This window comes from Coregonus clupeaformis, chromosome 10 (assembly GCF_020615455.1).
Source record: "Coregonus clupeaformis isolate EN_2021a chromosome 10, ASM2061545v1, whole genome shotgun sequence".
Lineage (NCBI taxonomy): Eukaryota > Metazoa > Chordata > Actinopteri > Salmoniformes > Salmonidae > Coregonus > Coregonus clupeaformis.
This window is the reverse complement of record NC_059201.1, coordinates 14552558-14570256: the sequence shown is the minus strand read 5'-3', so window position 1 is coordinate 14570256 and position 17699 is coordinate 14552558. Positions and strand designations below refer to the sequence as shown.

At 43.1% G+C, this 17699-nt stretch overlaps 1 protein-coding gene across 1 annotated transcript in view; it reads right to left on the bottom strand.

The window, feature by feature from the left end:
* The window catches only part of LOC121575196 (leucine-rich repeat neuronal protein 1-like), a 36082-nt gene extending 18672 nt beyond the window's left edge, over positions 1-17410 (bottom strand). Inside the window, exon 1 of the mRNA XM_045222857.1 lies at positions 16954-17410. The gene's annotated coding sequence lies outside the window, so the exon portion shown is untranslated. The remainder of the gene's footprint in view (positions 1-16953) is intronic.
* Between the last annotated feature and the right edge of the window lie 289 nt (positions 17411-17699).

The window sequence follows — 17699 nt, the reverse complement described above, 5'->3', positions numbered from 1 at the left end:
AAAGAAAGAAAGAACTCTTGAATGAGTAGGTGTGTCCAAACATTTGACTGGTAGTGTACATAACAATGCCTCAGGAGCAGACATAACAAGCATTGTTTTGGGCTTCCTGGCCAGCGACCCCTAGTCAGGTGCAACACTTGTCTGAAGAGGCCAAACTGCTTAAACCAGATACACAGAGATTCATTGTTCACACATTCTTTTAACTTAACCCAGAACAGCCCAAAATAGGAAAAACAGGTAGCGGTGAGGGCTAAAGGAGAGAGTCCAGAGATGCAGAGCAATGTAGGGTGGCTAGAGCGGTTAGAGCGTTGGGCCAGATACTGAAAGGTAGCTGGTTTGAATACCCGAGCTGACAAGGTGAAAAATCTGTCGATGTGCCCTTGAGCAAGGTACTTAACCCTAATTTTATCCAGGGGTGCTGTACTACTATGGTTGACCATGTAAAACAACACATTTCACTGCACCTATCCGGTGTATGTGAAAATAGAAAAAGTTAACTTGAATTTACACTCACCTATCTTAGCTCACCACACAAACAAATTCCTTCGTCACAGAAGGAGACCCAAGCCCTGCATTAAACCTAGTTCAACTCTATCCCTATAGTGAGTGTCTTCGGTGGGCCCTGGCATTTTGTGTGAGAGCGTGAGGCATTCGGGCACAGCAAATTCTCCAGTGTTCAAAAAACATTGCTGGCTTTGAAAATGATGTGTAATTCCTATTGGAATCCAGCCAGAGTTGGAAATTTGTATTCACCTGCAACCTGCATTCAGAATGACTGCCAGCGTTAGGATCATTGAGAGGAAACTACCTACGACATTTAAACTGGAACAAACATTTCAGTAACGTGTGCAAAATATATAACTAACTGATTGGATTAGTTTGAAAAACGCATTCTATTTATCTTTGTGTAGCATAAGATTAATCAATCATGCACAAACATAGATATTGAAACAAACAATTCTAAAAATCAACCTGCAATAGAGCATGCTGAGAAATATGATGATGGGCGTGATTTTGGTTTAAAGTGATGTGTATGAGTTTCAGGCCCCTGTACTAGAGTAAAACTAGGCTCTCAAAATAAGGCCTTATGAAATACATACTGTATTGGGTTAAATAATAATGAAAAATAATAACATATTCGCTTGGGATCTCACTTGGTGAAGTCCAGAAGACCGAAAATTGACAAATGCAACAACCATGACACTGTCACTAACAAATACAGTCCTGGGTGGTAACTCTACAATTTATTTGAAAGGCAAGGCACTGGGAAATATTTGAATAAGGCTTTACACTAAGCAGTGTGTTAATTTAACACTGTTCCGGTGTCTATATGGGTCCACTGACTCAACACTCTCAGTGTTGATTTAACACTCTCAGTAGCTAGGTTTCCATCCAAATACAAGTTAAATGGGTTTCCATCGCATTTTCAACTCTACTGATGGTTTTGTCACAATAAATGTTGCGTTATATGGTGAATGTTCCCACTCTGGTCTTGGCATGTGCGCTGTAGCCAACAGCTCTCGGACAGTGTGGGTAGGCTACCTACATGATGAGATTATTATGGACAAGAGCAAGATTATTTTTATTTGTCAAACGGCAGCCAAGGATCGATCATCATGTCATAAGAATAAGACCCTAGATATTTATTCCTCACATAATTAATTTTACAGACTAAAAGATCCCACCTTGTCTAGAGTATTTTGTTTTGTCAACATTTGGAAAGTTTAACGACAAATCTGCTGTTTCCATCAGGCCTGTCGTGACATGTACTTTACTCTCATAAAAAGGTTGGATGGAAACCTGGTTAGTATTCATTTTAACACTGGATCATTTGCTGTGGGGGGATATGACACGGGCAAATTGAGTGACTTTAATTCCCTCCCTGTCCCTGATAAAGCAGGACCAAATCAGATGTGTCCTGAGTGCCTGAACCATGAAGCTAATCTCACAGCCTGGGGAACCACAGAACAGCACACTCATTCACGGTTTACACTGAGCACACACACACACAGGCACGCACAGACACACACACACGCCGATTATGCTCACACACAAGCTCACAAAGGCACGCATGCACACACATAACTCACTCAAGAATGCACACACACACACACACAGAGTTTAAGAGCTATACAGTGGGGAAAAAAAGTATTTAGTCAGCCACCAATTGTGCAAGTTCTCCCACTTAAAAAGATGAGAGAGGCCTGTAATTTTCATCATAGGTACACGTCAACTATGACAGACAAATTGAGAAAAAAAATCCAGAAAATCACATTGTAGGATTTTTAATGAATTTATTTGCAAATTATGGTGGAAAATAAGTATTTGGTCACCTACAAACAAGCAAGATTTCTGGCTCTCAAAGACCTGTAACTTCTTCTTTAAGAGGCTCCTCTGTCCTCCACTCGTTACCTGTATTAATGGCACCTGTTTGAACTTGTTATCAGTATAAAAGACACCTGTCCACAACCTCAAACAGTCACACTCCAAACTCCACTATGGCCAAGACCAAAGAGCTGTCAAAGGACACCAGAAACAAAATTGTAGACCTGCACCAGGCTGGGAAGACTGAATCTGCAATAGGTAAGCAGCTTGGTTTGAAGAAATCAACTGTGGGAGCAATTATTAGGAAATGGAAGACATACAAGACCACTGATAATCTCCCTCGATCTGGGGCTCCACGCAAGATCTCACCCCGTGGGGTCAAAATGATCACAAGAACGGTGAGCAAAAATCCCAGAACCACACGGGGGGACCTAGTGAATGACCTGCAGAGAGCTGGGACCAAAGTAACAAAGCCTACCATCAGTAACACACTACGCCGCCAGGGACTCAAATCCTGCAGTGAAGACGTGTCCCCCTGCTTAAGCCAGTACATGTCCAGGCCCGTCTGAAGTTTGCTAGAGTGCATTTGGATTATCCAGAAGAGGATTGGGAGAATGTCATATGGTCAGATGAAACCAAAATAGAACTTGTTGGTAAAAACTCAACTCGTCGTGTTTGGAGGACAAATAATGCTGAGTTGCATCCAAAGAACACCATACCTACTGTGAAGCATGGGGGTGGAAACATCATGCTTTGGGGCTGTTTTTCTGCAAAGGGACCAGGACGACTGATCCGTGTAAAGGAAAGAATGAATGGGGCCATGTATCGTGAGATTTTGAGTGAAAACCTCCTTCCATCAGCAAGGGCATTGAAGATGAAATGTGGCTGGGTCTTTCAGCATGACAATGATCCCAAACACACCGCCCGGGCAATGAAGGAGTGGCTTCGTAAGAAGCATTTCAAGGTCCTGGAGTGGCCTAGCCAGTCTCCAGATCTCAACCCCATAGAAAATCTTAGGAGGGAGTTGAATGTCTGTGTTTCCCAGCGACAGCCCCAAAACATCACTGCTCTAGAGGAGATCTGCATGGAGGAATAGGCAAAAATACCAGCAACAGTGTGTGAAAACCTTGTGAAGACTTACAGAAAACGTTTGACCTGTGCCATTGCCAACAAAGGGTATATAACAAAGTATTGAGAAACTTTTGTTATTGACCAAATACCTATTTTCCACCATAATTTGCAAATAAATTCATTAAAAATCCTACAATGTGATTTTCTGGATTTTTTTTCCTCATTTTGTCTGTCATAGTTGACGTGTACCTATGCTGAAAATTACAGGCCTCTCTCATCTTTTTAAGTGGGGGAACTTGCACAATTGGTGGCTGACTAAATACTTTTTTTCCCCACTGTACATATAAACCCACATAAAGACATATACCACAACATGAGCACAGGCACCTCATCAGCAAACCAGTGCCTGCGAAGCATGCAAAACACCACCCACTCATACTGTACATGCTGTGGTGGTACATACATTGCATACATTGTCCTGGTCCTAGTACTGGTGCACAAACAGTTTCTTTCACACACACTCCTACTCACACCTCCACAAACCAGTGGTACACTGAAAGGGCAGAAATCCCTCATCATCCAGGCTTTATCCAGCTGGTTCAGTGTGAATCAAAGCAGAGCAGGCCTCAGGCAGGCAGGGGGGATTTACTCTGCCTCTTCATTCTGTCACAGCCTTTATGTGCTTTAGCTTCTTTAAAACACACGTGCATGAGCACACACACCGTACACAAAACCTTACAAACTCACAAAACACACATACACAAAACAAACAAAACACACATACACAACCATACTGTACACAAAATCATACACCAAATACACACACCTACACACCTCATACACAAATACACATACCTGTAAATACACACACACTGTGGTAAAAGTTTACCCAGCTTAGTGCCTTCCCTTCCAGAAACACAGCCCTGGGGTTCAAAGGATAAGGCAGGCAAGTAGGACGAGATGTCATTTAGAGATATCATCAGCCCTGTCTATTTGATGCCAAGGCCTCATAAATGCATTTATTACCCGAGTCTCCAGACAGCACAGGGACTAATGAAGCTCATCAAAGCCACAGCAGCAGCACACAACCAGGGGAAGACAGATCTGGTCCCTTTCCAGGGTAGGCTGTGTGGGTCTCTCTCTGTTCCCGCATAAAGCTCATTAGTTCTGGGGGGAAGAAACTAACAGACACCCTGTTTGGAGGTCTGAACAGAGGTCTGGAAATCTTAGATCAAAGATGGATGCTCTTTTTCCTGTCCTGCTGAGTTTTTCGTAACAGCATTAGGTTTCCTTGGGCTGAGTTCACTCTGCCAACATTAGCACTCACTGTTCCACAAAGACATCAATAGCTAAAACCTTCTCAATCGCCAAATCTGGACACCGAAGTACACAAAGGCAACCATATGAATAAAAATGAGCCAAATGGCTTTTTTTCCATTGGGGAGGAGACAGTGTATACAGAGTGCCTGTCTTCAGTATCCGTTTTGCTCAGTGACTTAACCCTCGTCTTTCAGATGCTGGCTGGTACTGCCAAGAGGAAACTGGGTCCAATGAGAACATGATAGCACTTTTCACAGGGAAGAATAATGTGTTTCTCCTCATTCATTCGGCCCTTTTCATTGGGCCTAAAATGTGAGCAGTGTTTCCCAATCAGCAGCCACACAACAGGCTCCCTCACATTCATGCCGTCACCATGGTGACCGGCTATGCCACATGTCTGTTTCATAGTCAAATGAGGAGACAGCTGTGTGTGCCATTAGACGGCCATAGAGCGAAAAGCCAACAAGAACCGCCGCTAGCACGAGATCACAACCATAAACATCCATATGCAATGACCGGATTCAAATAAAATCAAATAAAATGTTATTTGTCACATACACGTGTTTAGCAGATGTTATAGCGGGTGTAGCGAAATGCTTGTGCTTCTAGTTCCGACAGTGCAGTAATATCTAACAATTTCACAACATATACCCAATACACACAAAACTAGTAAGGAATGGGATTTAAATAATATGCCATTTAGCAGACGCTTTTATCCAAAGCGACTTACAGTCATGCGTGCATACATTTTTTTGTGTATGGGTGGTCCCGGGGATCGAACCCACTACCTTGGCGTTACAAGCGCCGTGCTCTATCAGCTGAGCTACAGAGGACCACATATATATATACATATATGGACAAGCAATGACAGAGCGGCATGGACTAAGATACAGTAGAATATTATAGAATAGAATGCAGTATATACATATGAGATGAGTAGTGCAAGATATGTAAACATTATTAAAGTAACTAGTGTTCCATTTCTTAAAGTGGCCAGTGATTTCAATAGGCAGCAGCAGCCTCTAATGTGCTAGTGATGGCTATTTAACAGTCTGATGGCCTTGAGATAGAAGCTGTTTTTCATTCTCTCGGTCCCAGTTTTGATGCACCTGTACTGACCTCGCCTTCTGGATGATAGCAGGGTGAACAGGCAGTGGCTCGGGTGGTTGATGTCCTTGATGATCTTTTTGGCCTTCCTGTGACATCGGGTGTTGTATGTGTCTTGGAGGGCGGGTAGTTTGCCCCCGGTAATGCGTTCGGCAGACCGCACCACCCTCTGGAAAGCCCTGCGGTTGTGGGCGGTGCAGTTGCCGTACCAGGCGGTGATACAGCCCGACAGGATGCTCTCAATTGTGCATCTGTAAAAGTTTGTGAGGGTTTTAGGTGCTAAGCCGAATTTCTTCAGCCTCCTGAGGCTGTTGCGCCTTCTTCACCACACTGTCTGTGTGGGTGGACCATTTCAGTTTGTCTGTGATGTGTACGCCAAGGAACTTGAAGCTTTCCACCTTCTCCACTGCGGTCCCGTCGATGTGGATAGGGGGGTGCACCCTCTGCTGTTTCCTGAAGTCCACGATCATCTCCTTTGTTTTGTTGATGTTGAGTGAGAGGTTATTTTCCTGGCACCACACTCCCAGAGCCCTCACCTCCTCCCTGTAAGCGGTCTCGTCATTGTTGGTAATCAAGCCTACTACTGTTGTGTCGTCTGCAAACTTGATGATTGAGTTGGAGGCGTGCTTGGCCACGCAGTCATGGGTGAACAGGGAGTTACAGGAGGGGGCTGAGCACGCACCCTTGTGGGGCCCCAGTGTTGAGGATCAGCGAAGTGGAGATGTTGTTTCCTACCTTCACCACCTGGGGGCGGCCCGTCAGGAAGTCCAGGACCCAGTTGCACAGGGCGGGGTTCAGACCCAGGGCCTCGAGCTTAATGATGAGCTTGGAGGGTACTATGGTGTTGAATGCTGAGCTATAGTCAATGAACAGCATTCTTACATAGGTATTCCTCTTGTCCAGATGGGATAGGGCAGTGTGCAGTGTGATTTCGATTGCATCGTCTGTGGATCTATTGGGGCAGTAAGCAAATTGAAGTGGTCTAGGGTGACAGGTAAGGTAGAGGTGATATGATCCTTGACTAGTCTCTCAAAGCACTTCATGATGACAGACGTGAGTGCTACAGGGCGATAGTCATTTAGTTCAGTTACCTTTGCTTTCTTGGGTACAGGAACAATGGTGGCCATCTTGAAGCATGTGGGAACAGCAGACTGGGAAAGGGAGAGATTGAATATGTCCATAAACACAACAGCCAGCTGGTCTGCGCATGCTCTGAGGACGCGACTAGGGATGCCGTCTGGGCCGGCAGCCTTGCAGGGGTTAACATGCTTAAATGTCTTAATCACGTCGGCCATGGAGAAGGAGAGGCCACAGTCCTTGGTAGTGGGCCTAGTCAGTGGCACTGTGTTATCCTCAAAGCGGGTGAAGAAGGTGTTTAGCTTGTCTGGAAGCGAGACGTCTGTGTCGGCGATGTGGCTGGTTTTCTTTTTGTAGTCTGTGATTGTCTGTAGACCCTGCCACATATGTCTCGTGTCTGAGCCGTTGAATTGCGACTCCACTTTGTCTCTATGCTGATGTTTCGCCAGTTGAATTGCCTTGCGGAGTGAGTAACTACACTGTTTGTATTCTGCCATATTCCCAGTCACCTTGACATGGTTAAATGCGGTGGTTTGCGCTTTTAGATTTGCGAGAATGCTGCCGTCTATCCACGGTTTCTGGTTAGGGTAGGTTTTAATAGTCACAGTGGGCACAACATCACCTATACACTTCCTGATAAACTCAGTCACTGTTTCAGTGTATTTGTCTAAATAATTTTCGGAAGCTACCCGGAACATATCCCAGTCCACGTGATCAAATCAATCTTGAAGCATGGATTCCGATTGGTCAGACCAGCGATGAATACTCCTTAGCACGGGTATTTCCTGTTTGAGTTTCTGCCTATAGGAAGGGAGAAACAAAATGGAGTCGTGGTCAGATTTGCCGAAAGGAGGGCGGGGGAGGGCCTTATAACCATCCCGGAAGTTTGAATAGCAATGGTCGAGGATTTTAGCAGCGCGAGTACAACAGTCGATATGTTGATAGAACTTCGGCAGCCTAGTCCTCAAATTTGCTTTGTTAAAATCCCCAGCTACAATAAATGCAGCCTCAGGATATGTTCTTTCCAGTTTGCATAAAGTCCAGTGAAGTTCTTTGAGGGCCATCGTGTTATCGGCTTGAGGGGGGATATACACGGCCGTGACTATAACCAAATAAAATTATCTTGGGAGATAATACGGTCGGCATTTGATTGTGAGATATTCTAGGTCGGGTGAACAGAAGGACTCGAGTTCCTGTATGTTACTACAATTACACCATGAGTCGTTAATCATGAAACACACACCTCCGCCCTTCTGCTTCCCGGAGAGATATTTATTCCTGTCTGCGCGATGAACTGAGAACACATCTGGCTGGACCGATTTCGACAGAATATCCCAAGAGAGCCATGTTTCCGTGAAACAGAGTATGTTACAGGCCTTGATGTCTCTCTGGAAAGAAATCCTTGCCCGTAGCTCGTCGACTTTGTTAACCAAAGATTGAACATTAAACAACAGACACCGTCAAACGAAAAGGCTGATAATTGCTATACCAGCAGACCATGGCTCCCACTATATCGCGCCTACGTTCAGTCTCCCGCTACCACAACAAAGAAACAAGGGACTGCTGTTGCCTAGTAGATTCTACTGACTACAGCTACCAATGCACCGTAGCATGTCTCCTTCCCAAACAGCAACTATTACTGATGAAACACAGCATATCACAATACAGCAACCACAGCCAAACCTACCATTCCATCACTATTATTCGTTTACAGTCGCAATACTCCTAAATTACAGCTCCATACATGGGTCCCAAGCTGTGCCATGTGTTGCTGACAGCCGGCCTGCCAGGCATGTGTGTAGCTGATGGGCACTCCATGTCCTTGCTGGGCAATTCCACTGTAACGTTATTACGCTTTGACTCAGATTTTTCACATTAAAATGTATGCCAAACAAAAAACATTGATTTCAAAGTTTAACAAACCATACCACTTTATGCACAAGGACTACTTTGAACAATTTACACCGAAGATGTCACAAAAACACATTGACTGGAAGAACTATGCTGATGCAGAGTTTGGTAACGGAATTACGGTAACAGAATTACATCATGGGTCCCTGATCTGTCCTATACAGAAATGCATAATTATGGATATGAATATCATTCTCTTCATAGTAATGTATCCTGAATAGGTACACAAAAGTAGAAATATGCAATATCCTTATTTTGCATATTAGGGTATTATTCTACACACTGGCTATTATTGTAATGAGCTCTGCCTCCAAACAAGACCACATTTGGTTGGTCCGGACCAGACCAAATCTGAAACAATCATACTGAACTCTATTCTACTGTACTGTTCTGTACTGTACTGTTCTCCACTGGGCTCTACTGTACTGTATTGTATTGTGCTGTCCAAACTTGTGAAACATAGATGTCTATGATTGGTTCAGATTTGGTCCGGCCAGTGCAGGCTGACCAAATTTAAACTACTTTTCACCCGGTGTCAGTCGGTGCTCAGTGGGTGAGGATGCTTGTTACAGTAAAAATGGAAAGAGGGTAGGTGTCAGTAAGAGCCGGGAGAGGTGACATTAACTGGAGAGAGATAAGAGAGAGAATGAGAGAGAGAGAGAGAGAGAGAGAGAGAGAGAGAGAGAGAGAGAGAGAGAGAGAGAGAGAGAGAGAGAGAGAGAGAGAGAGAGAGAGAGAGAGAAGAGAAGAGAGAGAGAGAGAGAGAGAGAGAGAGAGAGAGAGAGAGAGAGAGAGAGAGAGAGAGAGAGAGAGAGAGAGAGAGAGAGTGAGTGTGAGTGAGTGAGTGAGGGGTTGTCTAGACTGATTTCACAGTCTTGCTTTGACCACCAGATGACAGAAAGAGAGAAAAAACTGTTATGAGCTAGGCTTGGGCAGTAAACCGTATATACACTGTACACCAGGGTATTTGGAAATGGCCATGGGATGGTTTTTCAATACCGTCAATACTGTTGATAATATTTATTTGAGTTTTTTTCATAAATGTGAATATTTGTAGCTACTTTTTAAGTAAATACCTGCAGTCAACTTGTGCAATACATTATGAGATAAAGAAGATCATGTTCTTCATTTCACCTGTCACATAATTTTGTATTATGAAGCTTACCGGTAGACCCCAGTCACATGGTGTTTGTTTACAAGCACACAACGACGAGAGACTGGAGTCTTGTGAGTCACTCACTGTTGTGCAGCAAACGCCAGGTGATCTAGTTACAGTATGGAATTCACAACTAAATGTTTGCCAGCTAGATATCTTATAACTATTAAGTTAAGTGTCAAAATGTGCTAAATGCTCTGCAGTTGTGGTTTGCTAATTTAGTAGCTAGTTCGCTATCTAGCTAGCTAAGTAGTTGGCTTCTTCCAAAATCAAGCTTCGCTTGGTAACAGCAGAGAATCCCCTCCTGGATTAAGTGCCTTGTCTAAATCAAATCAAATCAAATCGTATTGGCCACATGCGCCGAATACAACAGGTGTAGACATTACAGTGAAATGCTTACTTACAGCCCTTAACCAACAATGCATTTATTTTTTAAATAAAAAAGTAAAATAAAACAACAACAAAAAAGTGTTGAGAAAAAAAGTGCAGAAGTAAAATAAAATAACAGTAGGGAGGCTATATATACAGTGGGGTACCGGTGCAGAGTCAATGTGCGGGGGCACCGGCTAGTTGAGGTCTAATATTTGTTTTGTGCGTGCAGCAAACTGTGAGTAGCATTTTTGAGGTACTTGTATAACTTTATGAGCTGGGATGTCTGTCCTGCAAATAGTTTCGGTCAGAGACTGTATAAAATGTTTGCAAATGCGCTCGTTAGCATTGTCTATGGGATTTGACATGTACTTGTTAGCATTGCTAACCTTCGGATTACAGAGGGGTGGGGTTTGAAAATAGCATTGTGTTCAGTGCCGGTATGACCTGATATCCTGGTATGGCACAAGGTCGGTATGAAGGTATGACAATCTGGATACCGCCCAAGCCTATTATGAGCTGAACATAACAGTATGCCAGTGGAAGGGAGGACAGTAGCAGGTGACCCAACTGTGGTTTGTGACTACTATGATTTCCCATTGTAGCCAATTCAACTGCAGCAATTCCATTACTGATTAAATTTAGGTAATTCTGTTACCGATTTGGTAACAGAATTATGAGTTTTAATAATTCATAAACAAACTTGATATAAAAAAAAACACTATAACTAATTGGTGGGTCTTCCTTAACTTGTTGCTTCTGTGAACGTTCATTATCCTCCCTCCTCATGAGGGAGAGAAATTAGAAAATATCTTAAAGATATGTGGGTTTTTGGTAACAGAATTACAAGGTAAAAGGCAATGTTTCTTAAACTTACAGAAGGCAAAACATTTATCCAAAACGAAATATGTGTTGATATTAGTTGGCAGGGGTCTTTGCTTCAACATTATTGTGTTTTGATGTATTTCTAATACCTTTTAAGACTTTTAATAATAACTGGTAGATGTTGTCTAAGACCCCTTTTCCATCTGTTTGACCAGAAATATATACAGTATATATATATATATATTTTACATTTAGCAGCCGCTCTTATCCAGAGCAACTTACAGTTAGTGAGTGCATACATTTTTCATGCTGGCCCCCCGTGGGAATCGAACCCACAACCCTGGCGTTGCAAGCGCCATGCTTTACCAACTGAGCTACAAGAGGCCTTTGCTTAGTCCTGGAAAATGGTTGAAAAATGTATATATATGCCTTAAATTCTCAATAATATAGACTCTTAGCTTTCATTTGACACCCAATTTGACATGCTCCTATGAACTTCACATGATGGTGCTCATGGGTCCTTTTAGATTTAGAAAAACTTAAATGTCCTCAGAGGCAATTCATTTTGCAGCAGTCATAAACATACAAACAAAATCACATATAAAAAAACAACAGCAAAGAGCAAAGGATATTTACAAGCAACTAGCCTGGATAAGTGCATTTTCGTTAGCCTGCCTGAGAGGCACCCTATTCCTGCTGCATTTGTCTGCCTGAGAAGCACCCTGTTCCTGCTGCATTGGCCTGCCTGAGAGGCACGCTGCTCCTCCTGCATTGGTCTGCCTGAGAGGCAACCTGTTTGGGCATCATTAGTATGCAGGCGTCTCGCTCCACATCACACAGGGCTTTGGTGCAGCTGGTGGAGGCAGAGCAGAGGTGTGGAGCTGAGAAGAGGACGAAGAAATGTGTCTGTTCAGCCAGAGAGAGGAAGGAGAGGGAGGGAACTGAGGAGCAATACTGCTTCTGAGGAGCACTACTGCTTCTGAGCCAATAGGAATCCTTCTCTGCTCTGCTCTTCCATAAAGCAAGTTTGCCGACGACACGACGGTGGTAGGCCTGATCACCGATGACGGTGAGACAGCCTATAGAGAGGAGGTCAGAGACCTGGAAGTGTGGTGCCAGGACAACAGCCTCTCCCTCAATGTCAGCAAGACAAAGGAACTAATCGTGGACAACAGGAAACGGAGGGCCGAGCACGCCCCCATTCACATCGACGGGGCTGTAGTGAAGCGGGTCGAGAGCATCAAGTTCTACGGTGTACACATCACTAAGGATCTATCACGGTCCAAACACACCAACACAGTCGTGAAGAGGGCACAACAACGCCTCCTCCCCCTCAGGAGATGAAAAAATGTGGCATGGGGTCCCCAGATCCTCCAAAAGTTCTACAGCTATACCATTGAGAGCATCTTGACTGGCTGCATCACCACTTGGTATGGCAACTGCTTGGCATCCGACTGCAAGGCACTACAGAGGGTAGTGCATACGGCCCAGTACATCACTGGGGCTGAGCTCCCTGCCATCCAGGACCTTATACCAGGCGGTGTCAGAGGAAGGCCCTAGAAATTGTCAAAGTCTCCAGCCACCCAAGTCATAGACTGTTCTCTCTGCTACCGCACGGCACCAAGTCTGGAACCAACATGACCCTGAACAGCTTCTAACCCTAAGCCATAAGACTGCTAAATAGTGAGTTAAATAGTTAACCAAATAGCTACCCGGACTATCTGCATTGACCCTTTTTGCACTAACTTGTTTGACTCATCACATATGCTGCTGCTACTGTTTACTATCTATCACTTTATTCCTAGTTATATGTACATATCTACCTCAATTACCTCGTACCCCTGCACATCGACTCGGTACTGGTACCCCTTGTATATAGCCAAGTTATAGTCACTCATTGTGTATCTATTACTACTTTTATTATTATTATTACGCGTTTTATTTTTCTATTATTTCTCTATTATCTTTCTCTCTGTATTGTTGGGAAGGGCCCGTAAGTAAGCATTTCACTGTTAGTCCACACCTGTTGTTTATGAAGCATTTGACAAATAAAATTTTATTTGTAATGATTATATCACTTTTAACAAGATACAAATAAAAAACATATAATTATGCTAACACCATCTAATGTGACACGGTTTAATTAATAATTGTGTTAGAGTACGCTAATGTGAGGCAGTCTTATATGTTTCAGTAGCTGAAGCTATTCAGATCCAACATGGGCGTTTCACAAATGCCAAATTCCCTATGGAACAGAGATGGTGCTGACAGTAACTATTTCTCTCTCTCTCTCTCTCTCTCTCACACACAATCTTTCTCTCTCTATATATATATCACTACATCTCTCTCTTCTGTCTATTTCCTATTTTTTTCGCATTCTATCTACAACGGCAAAGAAAAGCTAATATGTCATCTGAGCATGGATCAATCATGCTGACTTTGGCAAAGTCCTTCAACATTGCACCAATAGAGAGACGCAAATCCGATATCTCAAGGGATGCCCCATGTGGGACAAAGCATAAAAATATCACCTCAGCACTGTCAGGCATGTAGATTACACAATGAAATACTACTGAACAAGCATTTTCAAATAGTTTGGTGGGCCAATAACACTTTTTTATTAATTAATATTCTGAGTACCAATAACTGTAAGTCTCTCTCTCTCTCTCTCTCTCTCTCTCTCTCTCCCATTCATTAATTCCCTACCCAGACATTAGATGGGTAGAGTTTGACAAACAGCTGCCTCAGTCAGAAACATCTTTACAAAAATCTCACAATGGGGTGACGTGTTTCCCTCACCCCTCAACTTGCAGTCACAATGGGAGAGTGTCGAGCTGGAGCACCCAAGTCGTCCCCAGCCATCCCCCCTCAAACACCCCCAAAACTAGAGCCCACAGTGCAGAGTCAGTCCCAGGCTCTCTCAATGGGTCTCAACGACTTCTGTGGTGAGCACATGCACACATGCAAGTGCACACACACACATACTGTGTTAAACACGTCTTTGAGTTGGCTGGTTCTCACGACTCCTGAACTGCTGGCGGAGAATCCTGCTTTGTGTGTGGGGGAGGGCACGACACGGCTTCCTAAAGCGGGTTATACCTAATAGCCTCTTCCCCCCTCCTCCCTCACCACTCTGGCTAGAGTACATCCATACATGTCAGCATTCTCAGAGTTTTCCCAAGACAAAGCCCTGGTTCAGTTGGCAAGCCCAAAGAGCACAGTAGTGAATAACAGGATCATTTAAATCAACTGAGCCTCGGCCAATGAACTTCGCACATTCCCACATCAGCCTCAATTTAATCAAATTACAGAAACTGCCATTCCTTGAAAACAAAAGCCTTAAACTGAAAAACAAAACCTTGCTTAACTTTTATGTTGATTGCCTCTGTAACTGTAGGACAATTAATCAATCCAAGTATTACAACTTGTGATACATTTTTCAATCCAATCCTCCACATTACCAAGACTTGACTTGTGTAGGTTTGATTGAATGTGGCCCTGAGTCACTCAAAGCATCTTGGCTCTGTGGCTCAGCTTCAAAGAGAGTAGTAACAGGTGCCGCTATCGCGCAACAGCTACAACAGAGCCGATGAGGATGAGGAACCGTTGTCTTTTTATTTTCCCCGAAGACTTCTTGTCGAATTTCTCAACAGAGCAGTCGAGACATCTGCCAGGATCCTCACACTTTCGTATGCAAATGAAACTGATGGGGCATGAGAGACCTTAGCTGCCAGTCAGCTGTTTCAGCTGCTTTCCCTGTGTTCGTGTTGTGTGTGTGGCAATAATATAGGCGACATTATGGCAAATTATTTGTTTTGCATGTTTTTCTGCTGTTGTTTATAAAGCGGTTTATATTGGGCTATTTTACTGTGTGAGTGCACGTTTGTCCATAGCAAATTCTCCAGTGTTAAATCAACACTGAGTGTTACATTTAACACTGGTTCAGTGTCTATACGGGTCCACACTTTTCAGTGTTAAATTAACATACAGCTTAGTGTAAAGCCTTATTTGCATAATTTTAGAGTTACTACCCATGACTGTATTTGTTAGTGACAGAGACATGGTTGTTGCATTCAGCCATTTTCAGTCCTGTAGCCTTCACCAACAGAGATCATAAGAGAATATGTTATCCTTAAAGTTAAATTGTTTTAAAAACATATTTCATAAGGCAGGGATCATCAACTAGATTCAGCCGCAGGCAGATTTTTTCTTGAGTGCATGGTTGTGGGGCCGGAACATAATTACAAATAATTTGTAGACTGCATGTTTCTCTCTATTATGCGTGGGAATACTTGGGAACAGATTTCTTAAATTAAAATAACTTGGAGCTGATTTTTAGTGTTTTTGGTCTATTATGTCCAACAAAATAAAATAAAGCATTCAAAAATAAAATCCCTTGCGGGCCAAATTCGGCCCGTGGGCCATCAGTTGGGGAACCCTGTCATAAGGCCTTATTTTAAGGGCTTCTTTTTTTTTTTACCTTTATTTAACTAGGCAAGTCAGTTAAGAACAAATTCTTATTTACAATGACAGCCTACACCGACCAAAACAGGACTACGCTGGGCCAATTGTGCGCCACCCTATGGGACTCCGAATCAAGGCCGGTTGTGATACAGCCTGGAATCGAACCAGGGGGTCTGTAGTGACACCTCAAGCACTGAGATGCAGTGCCTTAGACCACTGCGCCACTCGTATGCTAATACAGTGGTCTGAAACTCATGGTTTACAGGCAAAATCAGGCCTGCAAGTCACATTACGCTTGCTTGCAAAGTGATGTATAATTCCTATTGGTATCCAACCTGCATTCAGAATGACTGCCAGGGTTTGGAAGACTAAGATATGAGACTACCTAAAGCATCTAAACTGGAACAAATATTTCAGATATGGGTGCAATAAATCCAAATAACAGATAGGATTAGTTTAGAAAAAATTATGTTATGTATATTTGAGTAGCATAACATTCATTAATCAGACATTTGATAACGATTGGTGTGGCTATGGTTTAACACTGGTAATTAACACCAACACTGGGGTTCATTTACACCAATGAGTGTTAATTTAACACTATGAGTTAATTTAACAACTGAATCAACACTAGAAATGTGACACTGAAAAATCAACACTAGGTAACACTGGGCAATTTGCTGTGTCAGTGTGTCATCCCTCAGACAAAATCGATATGAATTCGCATTCTCAATTGATAGAAATGAATTAATTATAGACACACACATATGAGACTACATCCTCCATATTATGTGAGCTACTGAATGCGGATCACAGTGCCCTTGCAAAACCAATTGGTGCACTGATGCTGTAGCTAGCCCTACCATTTGAGGTGAGATTCAGCCAGCTTCTACAATAGAAATATGAACGGCCAGGGTTCCATTGAGCGAAATAAACAAAGAGCTTAGCCTACATATAAGACCTTAGCCTACATATTTTATTTCGAAGATATGCCAATTGTGCTGTCACCACCACGTTAGAAAGAAAAATGTATCCTCAATGACAGTCGCATTCACTTCAATGCGTGAGGAGTGCAGTGTATATAGCAGGCATATTTGTTTGCATTCTTTGGCAAGGAGTAGATCATTTCAGAAATAAAATAAAATATTCTGATCATGTCTAATTATTCCGTAATTTCCGTTTCCAATTAAGTTCATGATTTTATATCTGTGGATAATATTCAAAAGCTAAGCATGCGATTCTCATTCATTGACTTATTTCACAATGGTTATCTAGATATATAAATTGTAGCATAGGCCCTATATATGAAAATGAGCAATTGGTCTCACCTTAGCATTTTATCATCCACAATAATGTCTCTCCCCCTGTACACACACTCAGCTGCTCCAGGAAAAACAGGCAATTTGAGCGCTCAGTCTTGAAAGATAACATTCCTATATCTATGAAAAATAAATTATACAATATTTAACTTAGCAAAAAGCGACGTCTTTTCACAGAGGTTTAGTTTTCATTTCTTCAGCAGCCTTTCTTCTATCCTCTGTGCTTTGCCCGCGGCTGACAGAAGAGCTTTATCATCGCCACTGGTAACCCCGGCACAGCGCTTGCCTTGAGCTCGCGCTTCTCTGAGCTCGTGCCCTCCTCCAAGTTAACATGCAGAGAGCACCTGGCGCTGACCAGCGCAGCAAGTCTAGTCAACTGATATCAAACGTGAGATTGGTCGTGCTTGTCATTACTGCCTGGTGCCCAACTAGGCGAGTTCACCATCTGCTCGAGTTCTGCTGTGATGGGAACAAAAGAAACTCGCAGTGGGAAACTATGAAGCCTGGGTGAGGTTGGGAGGGCAAGGGATAAAAGTGTTTACTGAGTGGACATTTTCGACACTCCTCCTCGTGTCATTGCTTGGAAGTTCCAGTGTTCTTTGTCAGAAAGTGTCCAATGTAAGGTGAAGTGGGTCAATGACCTCTCAAATCAACTAATCTCATGAATCCAAAAACACAGCCTACACAGTACACACTGCATCTACAGTTGTGGCCAAAAGTTTTGAGAATGACAAAAGTATTGGTCTTCACAAAGT